This window comes from Zonotrichia leucophrys, chromosome 12 (assembly GCF_028769735.1).
Source record: "Zonotrichia leucophrys gambelii isolate GWCS_2022_RI chromosome 12, RI_Zleu_2.0, whole genome shotgun sequence".
Taxonomy (NCBI): domain Eukaryota; kingdom Metazoa; phylum Chordata; class Aves; order Passeriformes; family Passerellidae; genus Zonotrichia; species Zonotrichia leucophrys.
The window spans coordinates 17626221-17645349 of NC_088182.1; the positions used below are offsets into that span (position 1 = coordinate 17626221).

General features: G+C 43.0%; 1 protein-coding gene across 4 annotated transcripts in view; it reads right to left on the reverse strand.

The window, feature by feature from the left end:
* Positions 1-19129, reverse strand: part of VGLL4 (vestigial like family member 4) — a 110566-nt gene that overhangs the window by 39812 nt on the left and 51625 nt on the right. Inside the window, exon 1 of one of the 4 annotated variants that reach the window (XM_064724019.1) lies at positions 1300-1437. The exons of 2 other annotated variants lie outside the window; for them this stretch is intronic. The gene's annotated coding sequence lies outside the window, so the exon portion shown is untranslated. Of the gene's footprint in view, positions 1-1288; positions 1438-19129 lie in introns of those variants that run through there. One more of the 4 variants, XM_064724020.1, reaches the window with a different exon arrangement.

Genomic DNA, 19129 nt, shown 5'->3' on the forward strand with positions numbered 1-19129 from the left:
AAAAAGATCCAGATAACAGGGAAAATTGAAGAAAAAAAAATTCTCTTTACATTGTTTATAGGAATAAAATGCAAATTCCTGCACTGGTTTTGCACAGCTCCCCGAGTTCTCATGGGGCCTGCACATTTGATTAGGGCTAAAAGTGCTCTTCATTTAAATAACATTCCTCCCCCACTACTTTCCTCCTTCCCAAATGTGAATTTAAAGCAGAGAAACCACAGAGGAGACTATGGCCCCAAGTGCTGCTTTAGGGACTCGATTTGTCTCCCCCAGCTGACCACACTCCATGGAAACCAGACTCCCATCACACAGCTGGCAAGGCAACACACTCTGATAAAACAACTGTGTTTTAGAAATTCCCCAAGTCCAAACTCCAGGCTTCAAAATTCATTACTGTGACGGCTTGTGTCTGCCCTGCAAGCGAGAGCAGAGATAGCAAACACATTTCTTGTGCCTCTCATAATGCTCCTCTTTGTTTCAGCCAGCAGCTGCTGGAAGGCACTCCAGATCTGCTGCTTTCACATACTTCTACTTACAACTATTCATACTAGGCTGTTTTTTTTTTTTTCTCTTCTTTTTCTCCTCCTCCTCCTTCTCTTTTTTTATTAAAACTGTTGGGCAACATGATAAAGCACAGACAAGCTAAACAAAGATAACTCCGTGACGTAGTGTCTGCCTATAGAGCAGCTCTGCTCTCGCTTGACACCAGCCCGTGCAGGCAGCAGCAATGTGCTTTATTTTAACCCCTTAGGAGCCTGCTGCAAGTGTTTCCACTCAGCACAATGCCTGCCAGGCCAGCAGGGCTCTGGGTAAACAGAGGATGGCCAGCTCTGTTTGCCTTTCTCCGGCCCCAGCAGAACATCCACAACAGCACAACTCATGTTTGAACAAGTGTGCCTTGCCAGAGACACACCAGAGGGGCCAGACCTGGCTGAGAGCTCCAGGAGTCACCAAAGACTGAGAAAAAAACAATATACACTGCTCTGGCAGCAAGCTTCCTTCCTGTGACTCGGTACGGGCTGCAGGGCCAGGGCTGCCACATCCTATCCCCCCTCCCAACTTCCTCTGGCAAAGCACAGAGTGTGAGCATTAACTACAGCCTAAATAAAGCTTTCAGCACCTGAGGCTGGAGTTTGTGTCCTCCCACCCATGCACGATCACTCTCCCATCTCCCATCACTTCTGGGGACTCCAACAGTGTCCTTTGTCCTGCAGAGCTCAGGCTGCACCTATCCCAGCCTTAGGTTAGAGTAAAACTCCTCAAAAGAAAATCCCAGCACTGCCCTCACCCTGTTATCACCTTATAGCAAAAGCTCCCATCCCTTCTCAGCGATGTCTCACAGGCAGCTCTTCACAGCACTGACTTTTTCTTCTTCACAGCACAAACAACAAATTTCAATGTTCTTCACAGCACTTTTTCTCCTTCACAGCACCGACAACAAACTTTAACTCCCTCCACAACACACCCCCCAACCCACTCTTTTGTAGCACTCATTTTCTTATCACACACAGCTGTGGCCTATTAAGGGCAAGCTTGTTATTAATCTTTGTGATTAGTACAGCTGAAACCCTTCAGGTGTGAGACTGCCTTCTGCACTATCTGCATTTTCTTCACCCCTTTTTTGTTCTGTGTCTGACAGATGGATTTATCCACAAGGGTGAATTCCTGACAAGTTGATTAACTTTTAGGAAAAAAAAAAAACCAAACCCTTAAAATTCTTCAGTTGTGGTGTTTGTCATCAAGGTCTTCGATTGAATTACTGTGACCTCAGGCCACTCTATTAATTAAAAAAAAATCATGGGCAAGAGCATTAAACAGACTTTAATTAATGGGCATCACACCTTTAATTACCTTTTCCAATACCTGCAGACAAACTCTCATTAGTGAGAGGAGTTTCCTCATGTTCCTAAAGCCAAATTCCCAGGAAACAGTAGTGCATGAAGATCTGCAAGGGCAGCTTTTCCTACTGATTCAACATCAACATTTACAAGCATGGCATATTCTGAACAGCCAAGACCTTCACAAAAGCAATGAAAATGTGAAAAAGACTCTATAAAATAAATTTTATTTGATTTTCTATCACTGTGTTCTAAAAATCATTAGGAGATTAAATAACAAATAGATTGGAAGAAATTTCTAAACTATGGCATATGCTGAAAAGCCAAGATCTTCACAAAAGCAACACAGATGTGAAAAAGACACTCTAAAATAATTTTTTTTTATTTTCTATCACTGTGTTCTAAAAATCATTAAGAGATTAAATAACAAAGAGATTGGGACAGATTTCTAAACTATGGAATATTCTGAAAAGCCAAGATCTTTAGAAAAGCAATGCAAATGTGAAAAAGATACTATAAAATAAAATTTACTTGATTTTCTATCACTGTGTTCTAAAAATTGTAGATTGGAACAAATTTCTAAACTATGGCATATGCTGAAAAGCCAAGATCTTTAGAAAAGCAGCACAAATGTGGAAAAGACACTACAAAACAAAATTTATTTGATTTTCTACTACTATGTTCTAAAAATCATTTGGAGATTAAATAACAAATAGATTGGAACATATTTCTAAACTATGGCATATTCTAAAAAGCCAAAATCTTTACAAAAGCAGTACAGATACTTTAAAATGAAATTTATTTGATTTTCTATCACTATGTTGTAAAAATCATTAGGAGATTGAATAACAAATAGATTGGAACAAATTTCTAAACTATGGCATATGCTGAAAAGCCAAGATCTTTAGAAAAGCAATACAGATGTGAAAAAGACACTATAAAATAAAATTTATTTGATTTTCTATCTCTGTGTTCTAAAAATCATTAGGAGATTGAATAACAAATAGATTGGAGCATATTTCTAAACTTGGATATCTGAAAAGCCAGATCTTTAGAAAAGCAATACAGATGTGAAAAAGATACTATAAAACAAAATTTATTTGATTTTCTATCACTATGTTGTAAAAATCATTTGGAGACTGAATAACAAATAGATTGGGACACATTTCTAAACAAATTTCTAAACTTGAAGGTTTTATTCCACTATGGCAATGTGGAATGTTTTATTCCACTATGGCAAACACAGAAATCAGTCTGTGCCAACGTAAATTGGGATAAATGGCATAAAAATTCCAATTGATGCAGAAAATAAAATTAATCTCATGATTGGAGCTATCAAATACCACGCAGGGAAGGCAGCACAAGTTCCTCAAACAAAAATCCTTTATCCCAAACCCAGCGTTCTGCACCACTGCTTCATTTCAGGGCTGCTTCTACAGAAGTTATGATTTAAGATGAGCTTAAATAAGATTTAATTCTGGGAAGTAGTAGATCAACCACTATAAACACAGCCACAGTAGTCTGTATTTCTTTTAGAGTACATTAAACAGGCCTATCTGGAGAGCATAATAAAACAGCAAAGTACAGAACAACAAAAATTAAGTATTAATGGCAACGGCCTGATTAAAACATGCTGCTGAAACATCAGATCTTGGAAATATTCTTTATTATAATTGACAGATTTCTCGCAGCAGCCAACCTACTGATTCCTTTCTCTGCCACATATTTTACTGACTTTCTGCTGTGATAACAAAAAGCTAATTTAGGAAACCAAAAAGTCACATATACATGTGGAGAAAAATTGGCAAAAAGCCTCTTCTCCTGCGTTTGCAAAACACATGAGCAGCACTTACTCCTGGAAGCGAGCTCTGGCTACCACAGTGCAGAGATCTGTGTGCCAGAACAGCCATGGCCAAAGCAAAATCAAAATGCAGAGATTGAAGTGACAGCTCCGGGCTGGCTCCTGCAGCTGCCCTGCCTGCCAAGCAGGGACAGTTCTGCTCACAGGGACATTCCGTGGTGGCTGTTATGAACAAAAATTCGGTTAATATTTTTTTTTTTTTGTGAGAAAGAGTTACAGGGACGCAGCCAGATCTGTCTCTGCCAGGGTTCTTAGTGCTTTGTTATTGTAATACCGGGTCGTTGAGGCTTATCTCCTCTTTTGGCTGCCTGGGGTGATGGCCCTTCCCTGAGGCAGCGCGCTCTTCCAGCATAGGGAAGACACCTGAGGGGGTGGGGGGGGTTATGCAAAGTGACTCCAAAGTCCAGAATGCTTTGTGGGACCACTACTCGAAACCCACAGAGAAAACCCCAAAAACAACGAGCCAAATAAGAATTGAGAGACTAAAGTGATGTCTGGACATGAGGAGCCAAGTGCTGAGCCTGCAGAGATGCGGAGCCCCTCTCGCCCTGAGCACAGAGTCGTCCCCAGCGCCGAGACTGAGGGGGGACCGCAGTGACAAAGCAACATCTGACGGGGACATCACGCCCTAGAGGCTCCCACGAGGACCGGATCCCCGGCTCTGCCCCTGGTGGACAGAGCTGCCATATCCTCCTCCTCTGCGTCCCGACGGGGACTGCAGCCCAGCTGGGCCGCCCAATCGTGAGCTGATCACTTTTAATAAAGGCATTAAAAAGGAGAAGAAGTCTCCTGGCCCTGTTTATTTCAGTGGCCTCTGCATTCAGTCACCTCCACCCACTCTGCTCCTCTGCCCTCCAAAAGCCTCACAAAGGAGCCACAATTTGGTGTGGGGCAGCAGCACTGGCAGCCTGCAGCAGGCTCCTGCCAAAAATGTCTTGTACATCAAAATTAGAGAGTATTTCTAATTAATAGGTCCTGAAAATGCTGCATTGTGTACCAAAAGCTGCAGTGCAACAGGCAGAAAATGGCAAATTTGCCTCCCTCAAGCCAACATCACCCTATTTGCTCCTAACTCACCTGAAATTCTCTCTCCTCCCGTTTTGTGAGGAGTTGTTTTGTGTAAAAGCACAGCTGTACAAAACACCACGGCTACATCAACTGCCTTGCCTGGGGAACTGCTTCAGTTCCACAGACTACTTCACAAATACATAAGATTAATCAAAAAAAACCTTGCTGAACATTTCAACAATGGCTGAAAATGTTCAGGTACTTGTTTTTTTCCCTGGTACCTAAAAATACCTGAGGGAGTGTCCTTGGTAAGGAGGCCAGAACTGACGGCAGGGTGGGATAAATGTGAATGCTGTGGTCTGGCAGAGCTCCTCAATATCTCCTCTGTCCCAGTGCAGCTTTCCCACCTCAGCAGCTGGGACAGGAGGCTGTGCTCACCTCCAGCCCAACAACAAACTCAGCCCTGGGTCTAACTTTGGACCAGGAGATCATTCCATGGATTCCCAGCTCTCACTAAGATCATGTCCCGTTTAGGGAACTCTTAAAAACTCTGAAATAAGTTGCTTTTTCTGCTCAGAGTACCTATATGTGGAAGGGGCTAGCAGCGGGCCTGTTAGCTAAAGGAGCAAGAAGTAAGAAGAAGAAGAAGCTGATAAGGAGCTTTCTCCAAGGCCGTAACCAAGGAGATCGAGAGAAGGAAGATAAGAGCATTCTGCAGCTGGATGAAGCGATTTTAGAAAGTTAGGTGGAGTCAGAGTAACTTTTCACCAATGGCATGGTATTGAATTATTGTGGCCAATAGCTAAGGTAGAAGAAGGGTAAACAACTGGAAAGTGTATAAAAGATCAGCCATTTTCATTAATAAACTGTTGCCAAGTGTTACCAACTGAGACTGCTTGTGGTCTCTGCTTTATGTCGTGACCGCCTCGACTGCGACACCTATACTTGTGCAAAGTGTGGCTAAAACAAGATTTTAGTTATCTGGCAATAACTCACAATTTGGATGAAGTCAGTGTAAAACTACACTGATCTCCAGGTAAATCACACCAGGGCTGGCTGCAATATTTGTTAACATCAATATCAGAAAAGGATTCCTCTGGCACAGGATGGGTTTGTGTTCCTGCAGCCCAGGAACAACCTCTGAGCCTTTCTGCCACTCTCCCAGGAAAATCCTGCATCAACCACCCAAAGTCAGTTAAAGGGGACTAAAAATTGGCACAATGATCATTTTGTCTTTGCTCAGAGAGGAACCAAGCTCTGGGCCAAGCCCAGCCAAGGGCAGCACTTTGGGCATCCCAAACACAGGAGGGGAGGAAGGAAGCCAAAGGAGAAGAATCCTCTATATTCCATGCAGAAAACAGCCAATTCCACATTCATTTTTGTTTAGCAAACATGACATTCCTCTTTACTGGGCAGCAAAAGACACGTGTGATAATGTGATTTTATTGAGAATGTAAAAGCATTATTAATAAATTTTTTTGAGTGGAATATAATTAAGGGGACATGTTGAAGATGTTGTTTCCCAGACCAAAGGTGGTTTTAAATCCAGGTGTTCTTTCTTTGGTCACCAGAAAGAACAGGGGAAACCTCACCAAGACTGAGAGTCTTAAATGACTTTGTCACATAAAATATGGCAAAGTTAAACTAATCAAAGACCAGCTGAAATAATCCAAGCCAGAAGCCCTGCCATCTATTCCAAAGTAAATCAAAGTCACAGCAAGGTCATGAGAAGAAAGCGTAAAACTGGGGATAAAGCAATATTTCAATAAATAAATATTTCACTAAATCCTACCTTAGAGCTCGGTTGTCATGTGATGGCAAAGAGACAAATTCAATTTGTAAAAGCTCAGATTTGAATAATTCCCCCTAAAGTGAAAATATTTCTCACCCTCCCTCTGTTTTGGTTTTTTTTTTAAATATTATTTCTGTTACTGGATACTCAGGTTTAACCCCCCTGCTCCAATGGCTGTAACACAAATTCAATTCTGGGTGTTCAGTGTCCCTTGTGGGTATGAACACAGTCAGGATGTGCTACACACATGCTTCAGATATTCATTCTGAGATGTTCACACATTAAAAGTAAATGCAATAAATTGTGCACACTCTCCTTCATGAGGGTTTGAAACAAAACGTGCAATAGAAAGGTAAAAATATATTCCACTTCTTTCAACTGGAGCCTATTTTTAGAAGTACTACAGGCTTTTATTGCAGTTTAAAATAAACATGCTCTGAACACCTTTTCTCACATTATCCTCCTTTGCTACATGTGGAAAAATTCAGACCATCAAGAGAACGAGCTCTCTACAAGAGCTGTGAAATGTGATATCACACTTTCCAGCAATGGTTCTTTAATTCCCATTTTATTTCTCCCCAAATTCCCCACCTGGAAGGTAAAACAGCCTCAGGAGAGGATAGAAATGAACAGAGAAGAAATGGATTTAAAATGTGAGGAGAAGACATGGATGGGTGGGTGCTGCCTCTGGAATAAAGCAGGGTCACTGCTCAGGCACTCTGCAGGATCCTGAGGGACCCAAGTGACCAAATTCTCCTCCTAAACCACAATGAAATGAGAAAAAAAATCACATTTGGCCCCACAAACAGAAGAAAAATTGGATTTCCCCTTTGGTTTTGCCACCTGATGTGCAGCCCCATGGTGTCCAGCATGAGGGACACTGAGCCCTCCAGCCAAGCTGCACAGAATATCCAAGATTTTAATGCACTGAGAGCAGAACAGTCCCAACCCATCTCCCACAAAGCACCCATTGAGCAGAACAAAATCCCTTTGTCCTTCACGAGGGAAGGGGCTCCGACATCCCTGGTGCAGAGGGAGCAGGGACAGCTGCAGGGGCAGGGGAACCGGGAACCCTCAGGGAGACAGGGGGGCTCCAGGGGGAACCTGATCCTGTCTGGGCATGGCAGGGGGCAGATGTGCCAGATGTGCCAGATGTGCCAGCCTGGCCCTGCAGATCATGGCACGGGGCAGATGTGCCAGATGTGCCAGCCTGGCCCTCCAGATCCTGTCTGGGGCATGGCAGAGGGGCAGATGTGCCAGATGTGCCAGCCTGGCCCTTCAGATCCTGTCTGGGGCATGGCAAAGGGGCAGATGTGCCAGATGTGCCAGCCTGGCCCTTCAGATCCTGTCTGGGGCATGGCAGAGGGGCAGATGTGCCAGATGTGCCAGATGTGCCAGCCTGGCCCTTCAGATCCTGTCTGGGGCATGGCAGAGGGGCAGATGTGCCAGCCTGGCCCTTCAAATCATGGCAAAGGGGCAGATGTGCCAGATGTGCCAGCCTGGCCCTTCAGATCCTGTCTGGGGCAGGGCAGATGTGCCAGATGTGCCAGCCTGGCCCTTCAGATCATGGCACGGGGCAGATGTGCCAGATGTGCCAGCCTGGCCCTTCAGTTCCTGTCTGGGGCATGGCAAAGGGGCAGATGTGCCAGATGTGCCAGCCTGGCCCTCCAGATCCTGTCTGGGGCATGGCAGAGGGGCAGATGTGCCGGCCTGGCCCTTCAGATCATGGCAGAGGGGCAGATGTGCCAGATGTGCCAGCCTGATCCTTCAGATCCTGTCTGGAGCATGGCAAAGGGGCAGATGTGCCAGATGTGCCAGCCTGGCCCTTCCTCCTGGCAGGGCTCACCCAGGGCCCAGGCACGGCCCCAGCCAGGCAAATGCAGCAATTTCAGCTGAGCACAAGCCCTGGGTGGTTGATTCAGGACCTTCAATCCTCTGATATTCTGAGGTACAGCTCAACACTCCCTCAGGTGCTGCTCTCATGCAGTGTTTTATTATCCAGGAACTTCTAGAAAAGTGCAATCATGAGACTCAGAGAAAAGGATTCCATCTAATTTCTCCATTTTCTAATTTTCTCTGGCATAAAGAAACACATAAAAGCTAAAATATCACCATTGTTCCTGAGAGGACTGGCTTCCAAAACAAACAGCACCACTAAGGAAAAAGATAAAACTCAATCTGTGCCTGTAACAGAGCAGTTTTTAATCTTGGGTTCGTGACACACAACCACATTGATTTTACTGGGGAAAAAGAAAATGAAGAGATGAAGAGAAATAAAACTATGAAGAGATGTACAGAAATAAAATTATGAAGAGATGAAGAGAAATAAAACTATGAAGAGATGTACAGAAATAAAATTAGCTAACCAGAGAGCAGAAGTGTGGCTTCACTACTGAGCTGTGCCAAAGCTGTTGGACAATGAACCCCTGCCCAGAAGGGAGGGAGAAGGCCTGGAGGCTGGCAGGGAGGCAGCACTGGGCAGTCCGGGCTCTGTTGTAGTGTGTTGTTAAGTTTCTTGTGTTATTCCCCCAGTTTATGTATTGTTCTCCCCTATTATGTGTAAAATGGTTTCCTTCCCCCAGTTTTTCCCGCCACTGCTAGCCTGTCAGCTAAGTTGCCATAGTAACCGCTATTCATAGTTGCCGATGTGTAATTGCTCCTCCCTGGTTTCCCTTATAAGTGAAAGTTGTTTCCTCCCTAGGTCCAGTCAATCACCCCTTTCTCCTCCAAGGTTTCGAGAACCTTCTCCTCTCTGGAGATGGTGGCTGGCTGGGGTCCCAGGACACCTCCTTTACCTTTTGATTATTGGTCTCCATGGAGTGTCAGTTCTGTGAAGTTCATCCCCTCACCTTTCCCGATTGGTTCCGCCTGTACCCACCCCCTCCTTTATAATCCTGTTTCACCCCCTATGGAGAAACTTTTTCCCGGTTGGTTTCCCCGCGTTTGGATCCCGCAACACCTTCAATAAACCGATGTTTAACCCCCGGGAAATGGTCAGCTCCGTTCCTCCCCTATACCAGCGGTGTGAGCCAGTCCGCAGCCAGCACAGCCCGAGGCCCTCAGACGCCGAAGGGCGCTGGCCAGGAATTGCAGAGGGGCGTCGGCCTTTCGCCCTCAGCTAGCCGGACTCTAAACTTCGGGCCACATATGCCCCCCTCCGCAGGGCTCAGTGAGGATTTCACAAGCACAGAGAGCTTTGGGGCAGGGCAGGGAGGGCTGGGGTGTCCCAGGGAGGCAGCACTGGGCAGCCCTGGCTGTTTATTTCACAAGCAGGGGCTGCTCTGTGGGGCCAAGCTGCAGGGTCACTCCAAATCAATCAGTGTTCTCTCTGAGGGAAGAGGAGGCAGGGCACACAGAGGGAGGGATTGTGCTTGCAACCAAGAAATGACATGCTGCCTGCACAGCCTTTCTCACAGTTCTCTGGGCACTGAGGACAGGTTTTCCAGAGCTCTTGGAAAAACAAGAACAAGCAGAGGTTCTTGGTTTGGAAGATTTCTTGACAGTCATGGGGTTGGAAGGGGTGAGCAGCACCAAAGTTACACTGCCTTTCACTGGGGCTGGGTCTTCCTGCCCTACACCTACCAGTCCTTAGCTGAATCTCATTTTTAACAACTCCAGCTCCTTCTCTATTTATCTCAGAGCTGCAGAAGCATCTCAATCCTGACAGAAGCCAGAAAAGATGGGTTGGTAAAACAAAGGTAACAAAACCAGCTGTGTGTTTGTGACCCACCACTCACAGCACACTGCTCCCACAGGAGGAATCAAACCTCTCACTGCATCACTGGGATGTAATTCCCCAGTGAATCATCTGTTAAACCTTCCCCATCTCACTTGAAAAACATTTCTGCAGCTCTCTCCCCCCTTATCACACATTTAAGGTGTTCCACTCCATAATTAGGCAGTTTGTGAAGTTTTTAATGGGACCAAAGGGGCAGTGAGACACTGAGGATTAATTAAGAGGGTGAAATGGGCTCAGCCTGGCCTGCACTGCAGGAGCACAGCTGGGCTGCTGTTTCATTGAGTCTCTGATCCCAACTGATCCTCCAAAGAGAACAGAAAAATGAACATCTGTGGGCACATTCCTTTCATCCAGCTCAGCGGGCTCTGATCTCAAGGAAGCGACCTGGGGAGGTCCTGTGGCCCAGACAGGGAAACTTCAAATTCTGCCCAGCATTGTCTGCAGGGCCTCATTCCTTTCATCACCTCAAAAGGCTCAGCTGCATCCACAGGAGGAGATTCCATCACCTCAGCTTGCCTGGGGTCACTAGAGAAGGACCAAAGTCCCAAGATTTGGGCCCAGAAGCTCCTGTTTCCCCTCCATGACTGCTGAGCACAAAGTGAGGATCGAGTCCATCATTGTCCTCACCTGCTCAGCCGATTCATGACATTTTATTTGAACATCTCAAACAGCTAAAAGCAATTTTCTTTACTCAGAGGACACAGCAAGGTTTAGCAGCTGTGACAAAATATTCCAATGGAGGCACTTGGAATGCTGCTGTCAGCTTTATCCCAAACTTCTGTGAATTCAACCAGTTCCAGCTCTTTATTCCTCACTGTAAATAAGGACAACAGCCATGCTTTATTTCACAAAGTTGCATTAACTGGGCTTCTGTGAGAGCAAGGATTGTGCAGAGAGGATTAAAAATCTATGCAAATGTGAGCATTAAAACGCTTGCTGTCATACTTGTTGCTAAACACACCAGTTGAGAAACACTTGGAACTCCAACAGGGCAGTGTTCAATTTACTGTGCTGCAAAGAACAACCCAGAGCACCACAGACCAGCTGCTAGGGCAAGGATAACCAACCTCAGAGCAGTCAGTCTTAGATATTTGCACTTTTAAGAGTTTTAGGATGTATCTAATGTAATGTTTTAAGAGTTTCAAGATGTATGTAAAATGTTTTAAGAGTTAAAATTCTTTTAAGAGTTTGAAGATGTATGTAATGTAACGTACCTCAAAGCAGTCAGTCTTAGATATTTGCACTTTTGAGAGTTTTAGGATGTATCTAATGTAATGTCTTCAGAGTTTCAAGATGTATGTAATATGTTTTAAGAGTTAAAATTCTTTTAAGAGTTTTAGGATGTATGCAATGAAATGTACCTCAAAGCAGTCACAGTCTTAGATATTTGGACTTGTAAGAGTTTTAAGATGTATCTAATGTAATGTCTTCAGAGTTAAAATTCTTTTCAGAGTTTTAGGATGTATGTAATGTAACGTTTTAAGAGTTTTAAGATGTATGTAATGTAATGTACCTCAAAGCACTCACAGTCTTAGATATTTGGGCTTTTAAGAGTTTTTCAAGAAAGACAACAATTTTTTAAATATTTTATTTGTGACAAGCTGAGTTAAATACCTGGATTATGTAACATCAGTGAGAGAAGCATTTTTGAAGATAGAGAACCCAGCCAAGACTGTAAATATCCCTGCTAATGCTGGAATTGCTATTTTTGCTACCTTCAGTCTTAGATATTTGGACTTTTAAGAGATTTTCAAAAAATATAATAATTTTTAAACTTTTTTTTTTTTTGTGATGAGCTGAGTTAAATACGTGGATTATGTAACATCAGTGAGAGAAGCATCTTTGAAGATAGAGAACCCATCCAAGGCTCTGTAAACATCCTTATTAATGCTGGAATTCTTATTTTTGCTACCTTCAGTCTTAGATATTTGGACTTTTAAGAGTTTTTCAAGAAAAATAACAAAATTTGACACTTTTTTTTGTGATGAGCTGAGTTAAATACATGGATTATGTAACATCAGTGAGAGAAGCGTTTTTGAAGCTCAAGAACCCATCTAAGGCTCAGGTAACATGTTTAACTGTAAATATCCCTGCTAATGCTGGAATTGCCATTTTTGCTACCTTCAATGTTAGATATTTGGATTTTAAGAGTTTTTCAAGAAATATAATAATTTTTAAACTTTTTTTTGGTGACAAACTGAGTTAAATACCTGGATTATGTAACATCAATGAGAGAAGCATCTTTGAAAATCAAGAACCCATCCAAGGCTCTGTAAATATCCCTGCTAATGCTGGAATTCCTATTTTTGCTACCTTCAATGTTAGATATTTGGACTTTTAAGAGATTTTCAAGAAAGACAACAATATTTTTAACTTTTTTTTGGTGACAAGCTGAGTTAAATACCTGGATTTTGTAACATCAGTGAGAGGAGCGTTTTTGAACTCGAGAACCCAGGCAAGGCTCAGGTAACGTTTAACTGTAAATATCCCTGCTAATGCTGGAATTGCCATTTTTGGTACCTTCAGTCTTAGATATTTGGACTTTAAAAATTATTATATTTCTTGAAAAACTCTTAAAACATTTTTTTTTTTTTGTGATGAGCTGAGTTAAATACATGGATTATGTAACATCAATGAGAGAAGCATTTTTGAACTTGAGAACCCAGGCAAGGCTCAGGTAACATGTTTGACTGCAAACATCCCTGCTAATGCTGGAATTGCCATTTTTGCTACCTTCAGTCTTAGATATTTGTACTTTTAAGAGTTTTTCAAGAAAGATAACACATTTTTATACTTTTTTTTGGTGACAAGCTGAGTTAAATACGTGGATTATGTAACATCAGTGAGAGAAGCATCTTTGAAGATAGAGAACCCAGGCAAGGCTCAGTTAACATGTTTAACTGTAAATATCCTTGTTAATGCTGGAATTCCTTTTTTTTTCTACCTTCAATGTTAGATATTTGGGCTTTTAAGAGTTTTTCAAGAAAGACAACAATTTTTAAAATATTTTATTTGTGATGAGCTGAGTTAAATACGTGTCTTACGTAATATCAATGAGAGAAGCATTTTTGAAGATAGAGAACCCAGCCAAGACTGTAAACATCCTTATTAATGCTGGAATTGCTATTTTTGCTACCTTCAATGTTAGATATTTGGACTTTTAAGAGTTTTTCAAGAAATATAATAATTTTTAAACTTTTTTTTTTTTTGTGATGAGCTGAGTTAAATACCTGGATTATGTAACATGAGTGAGAGAAGCGTTTTTGAACTCGAGAAGCCAGGCAAGGCTCAGGTAACATTTAAGTGTAAATATCCCTGCTAATGCTGGAATTGCTATTTTTGCTACCTTCAGTGTTAGATATTTGGACTTTTAATAGTTTTTCAAGAAAGATAACAAATTATACTTTTTTTTGTGATGAGCTGTGTTAAATACACGGATTGTGTAACATGAGTGACAGAAGCATTTTTGAAGCTCGAGAACCCAGGCAAGGCTCAGGTAACGTTTGACTGTAAATATCCCTGCTAATGCTGGAATTCCTATTTTTGCTACCTTCAATGTTAGATATTTGGACTTTTAAGAGTTTCTCAAGAAAGATAAAAAATTATACTTTTTTTTGTGATGAGCTGAGTTAAATACACGGATTGTGTAACATCAGTGAGAGAAGCATTTTTGAACTCGAGAACCCAGGCAAGGCTCAGGTAACGTTTAACTGTAAATATCCCTGCTAATGCTGGAATTGCTATTTTTGCTACCTTCAGTCTTAGATATTTGGACTTTTAATAGTTTTTCAAGAAATACAATAATTTTTTACACATTTTATTTGTGACAAGCTGAGTTAAATACACGGATTATTTAACATGAGTGAGAGAAGCATTTTTGAAGCTCGAGAACCCATCCAAGGCTCTGTAAACATCCTTATTAATGCTGGAATTCTTATTTTTGCTACCTTCAGTCTTAGATATCTGGACTTCTAATAGTTTTTCAAGAAATACAATAATTTTTTACACATTTTATTTGTGACAAGCTGAGTTAAATACACGGATTATTTAACATCAGTGAGAGAAGCATTTTTGAACTCGAGAACCCAGGCAAGGCTCAGGTAACATGTTTAACTGTAAATATCCTTGTTAATGCTGGAATTCCTATTTTTGCTACCTTCAGTCTTAGATATTTGGACTTTTAAGAGATTTTCAAGAAATACAATAATTTTTACACTTTTTTTTGTGACGCGCTGAGTTAAATACATGGATTATATAACATGAGTGAGAGAAGCATCTTTGAAGATAGAGAACCCAGGCAAGGCTCAGGTAACGTTTAACTGTAAATATCCCTGCTAATGCTGGAATTCTTATTTTTGCTACCTTCAGTCTTAGATATTTGGACTTCTAAGAGTTTTTCAAGAAAGATAACAATTTTTTAAGCATTTTATTTGTGACAACCTGAGTTAAATACACGGATTATGTAACATGAGTGAGAAGCATTTTTGAACTCGAGAACCCAGGCAAGGCTCAGGTAACGTTTAACTGTAAATATCCCTGCTAATGCTGGAATTGCCATTTTTGGTACCTTTGGTAAATGGCAGTGTGCTGCCTGCAGCAGGACCAGAGCAGAGTGCTCACCTCAGAGGGTTCAGAGGAACAGCGCTCAGCCAGCAGTGCCTGAGGAGCCCCAAGCCACAGCAACCACAGAGCTCTGAGATGGCACAGCAGGAAAATCCAGCCTGGGGGGGTTAAACAAGCACCACTGCTCACCAGATGGCTGAGGAGCACATCTAAAAAGGATCCAGAGCATGGGGAAGAATATTAAATAAAAAAAAAAAAAAATCCCCTTCAATGCCATAAATATTTATACTAAATCCAAGGAACTGGCTGAGTTCAGACTTGCCTTCCATGAATCATGCAGCACTTCCCTCATTTCGTGTTCTGGAGAAAAGCACCACAGAGGAGGTGCCACACTTGGGGCAGCTGCTTTTCTCTCTGCTGAGAGCAGTTTTGTCTTTAAAGATGTTGCTTTCCAAAGAATATAAACAGAACAACTGAATAGTCCTGTTTTACTTGGCATTTACTGATCTTCCCAGATCATTTCGATTCATAGAAACGGTTTCCCTTTGCCTGGACAGTTTAATTTTCTTCACAGGGATATTTAATTACAATCAGCAGAGCATCACAGAAAACAACTCCAATGTTGTAATCAGGAGCCAAGAAATCACATTTTACTGAAAGGTTCTGCTCTGAAAGTGTCCAAACCTGCCACTGCCACAAATATCTTCATTTCCTCTCAGAAGTGAGACCTACTCAACATTAGCAATTTAATAACAAAATTAAAAGCCTCAATATCATCTCTAAAGTGCAAGCACAGTGTGTTGATACCATTTGCAAAAGAAATAAATCCCCAAAATTTGCAAAAGAAAATAATCCCCACTCATTCCCAAAAGAACAACAGCTACTCAAAAAGATCCATTTGGGTTTCACTCTTCCATTTGGGCAGTTTTGGGGTTCACTTTTCTCATGCAGAAGATGGCTGGGTTGGACACTTTGTAGGTTGTAACTATAAAGGGTATTGCCAATCTGCTGATCTGAGATTTTGAGTTAAAACTAAACATAATAAATGTTCCAAATTGGTTTATATTCCCACACAACAGTGTCATTTCTACCCTGGACAAAAAAAAAATTGACTAAATCTCTCTCACATCTAACTGCAACCCATATGTAAATGCAAAAAAAAAAAAAAAAAAACTGTATCTGTATGCTGAGAAATAAATATTAAACCTCCCAAAGCAGGAAAGTGCAGTGCTGAGAGGTTTCCATGGCTGCCCTGTCAAACGGGTTTCCAGGAAAATCTGCTTTTTAAACACAACTGGTTCCAGCCTTTCCCTGGGAGAGCAGATCTGTTTCCTGGAAGGTGCCAGCAACATTTGGAAGAACAGGAGGAAAGTTCTGCCCTGCCCTGCACTGCCTGCTCCTCCCAGCTGCCAGGGAGCACTGCAGGGATGAGGAGAGAGAAGGAACAGGGCTTTAAATCATCTGGATCCAGGGAATCAGGACAGGACAGCTGAGCCTGCTGAGGGCAATTCCCTTCCTCCCTGTGTGCCACCCAGGCTGCAATATTGCACTTTATCCCAAATATTATCTGCTTCAGTCCATGAGCACCGCTGCGGGTGAGCTTTTTCTGCAAAGCCAAAATGAGGCACAAAGTATCACACTGCATTTTCAGGGGGAAAAACTGAACTTCACCAAGTGTTACTATGTGTAACGAGTTCTTGCTTTTAACACTAGCAACAATCAAGTTTAAAAGAAAAGGGGAAAAATGTGTTACTTCAAAAAAACAGTTACCAAACAGTGCCATGAAATTTAGGCAAGGAAATACTCTATAAAGTCCTGTTTAAAAATAATCTGATACCAACCAGCTGTGGAACTGAGATAAGGAATGATTCCAACCTCAGTTACACACTTTTGTCCCCATCCCCACATCACCCTGAGATTTAAGGACTGCCATTCCTATTAAAACTGGATCTCTGATGGAGTCTCATTACCTCACCCAGGTTTGTGGGTGACTTTAATGACTGCCATTCCTATAAAAACAGGATCTTTGATGGAGTCCCATCACCTCACCAAGGTTTGTGGGTGACTTTGAGGATTGCCATTCCAAATAAAACAGGATCTCTAAAGATATTTGATGGAGTCCCATCATCTCACCCAGGTCTCTGGGTGACTTTAACGACTGCCATTGCTATTAAAAAAGGATCTCTGAAGGAGTCCCATCACCTCACCCAGGTTTTTGGGTGACTTTAATGACTGCAATTCCTATAAAAACAAGATCTTTGGTGGGATCCCATCACCTCACCTAGGTTTCTGGGTGACTTTAAGGACTGCTATCCCCATTAAAACTGGACCTCTGAAGATTTTTGATGGAGTCCCATCATGTCACCCAGGTCTCTGAGTGACTTTAAGGACTGCCATTCCTATTAAACCAGATTTTTGATGAAGTCCCATCACCTCACTTGGGTTTCTGGGTGACTTTAAAGACTGCCATTCCTACTAAAAAAGGATCTTTGATGGAGTCCCATCACCTCACCCAGGTCTCTGGGTGACTTTAAGGACTGCCATTCCAATAAAACAGGATCTCTAAAGATATTTGATGAAGACCCATCACCTCACCCAGGTTTGTGGGTGACTTTAATGACTGCCATTCCTATAAAAACAGGATCTTTGATGGAATCCCATCACCTCACCCAGGTTTGTGGGTGACTTTAAGGACTGTCATTCCTATTAAACAAGATCTTTGGTGGGATCCCATCACCTCACCTAGGTTTCTGGGTGACTTTAAGGACTGCTATCCCCATTAAAACTGGACCTCTGAAGATTTTTGATGGAGTCCCATCATGTCACCCAGGTCTCTGAGTGACTTTAAGGACTGCCATTCCTATTAAAATGGGATCTCTGAAGATCTTTGATGAAATCCCATCACCTCACCAGGGTTTGTGAGTGACTTTAAGGACTGCCATTCCTAACTAAAACATGATATTTGATGGAGTCCCATCATCTCACCCAGGTCTCTGGGTGACTTTAACGACTGCCATTGCTATTAAAAAAGGATCTCTGAAGATCTTTGATGAAGACCCCATCACCTCACCTAGGTTTGTGAATGACTTTAAGGACTGCCATTCCTACTAAACAAGATTTTTGATGAAGTCCCATCACCTCACCCAGGTTTTTAAGTGACTTTAAAAACAACCATTCCTATTAAAACAGGATCTCTGGTGAAGTCCCATCACCTCACCCAGGTCTCTGGGTGACTTTAAGGACTGCCATTCCTATTAAAACAGGATTTCTGATGGAGTCCCATCACCTCATCCAGATGATGGGTGACTTTAAGGGCTGCCATTAAAACAGGACCTCTAATGAAGTCCCATCACCTCACCTAGGTTTTTAAGTGACTTTAAGGACTGCCATTCCAAATAAAACAGGATCTCTAAGGATCTTTGATGGAGTCCCATCACCTCACTCAGGTCTCTGGGTGACTTTAAGGACTGCCATTCCTATTAAACCAGATTTTTGATGAAGTCCCATCACCTCACCCACGTTTCTGGGTGACTTTTCCTTTGGCAGGAACCAATGCTGTGGTGGTGCTGGGTCCCTCAGCCTCCCCGAGGTTGCACAAGAAGCTGTACTGAGATATTTCTTAACAGGAATGACCTTTTCTAAGGGAATGGCCTCAAGTTGCATCAGGGGAGGGTGAGGTGGATCTCAGGGAAAGGTTCTACCCCAGAGGGCGCTGGGCACTGCCCAGGGAATGGGCACAGCCCCAGAACTCCAGGAGCTGCCAGGGATGCCCAGGGTGGGATTGTTGAGGTCTGTGCAGGGACAGGAGCCAGACCCATGGTCTCTGTGTGTCCCTCCCAGCTCAGGACATTCTGTAATTATGTGAGATCCCCCAAGCTCACCCTGCCCTCCAACCAGTGCCAGCTACTCCTGCTACGAAGAGCAAACCCCTTCCAGCTCCATCCATCTGTGACATGAGGATTACAAGTGGGCAGAGATAACCCTAATTAAGGGCTCAACTGCCTGCAGGATCCATGTGTGCCCCAGCCCTGGCAGGACACACAGCAGTGCTCCCTGAGCCCCAGGGGCAATGTGGACATGCAGAGGGAGCCTGCTGGCACTGCCCATGTGCCCTCAGCTCTTCCAGGACACACAGCAGCGCTCCCTGAGCTCCTCACCCACTGCAGGAAGGCTGAGAATGAAAATGTGCAAAGGAGCTGGGAGATGAACCCCATGGGCAATGTGGAGGTGCAGAGGGAGCCTGCTGGCACTGCCCATGTGCCCCAGCCCTCCCAGCACACACAGCAGTGCTCCCTGAGCCCCAGGGCAATGTGGACATGCTCAGGGAG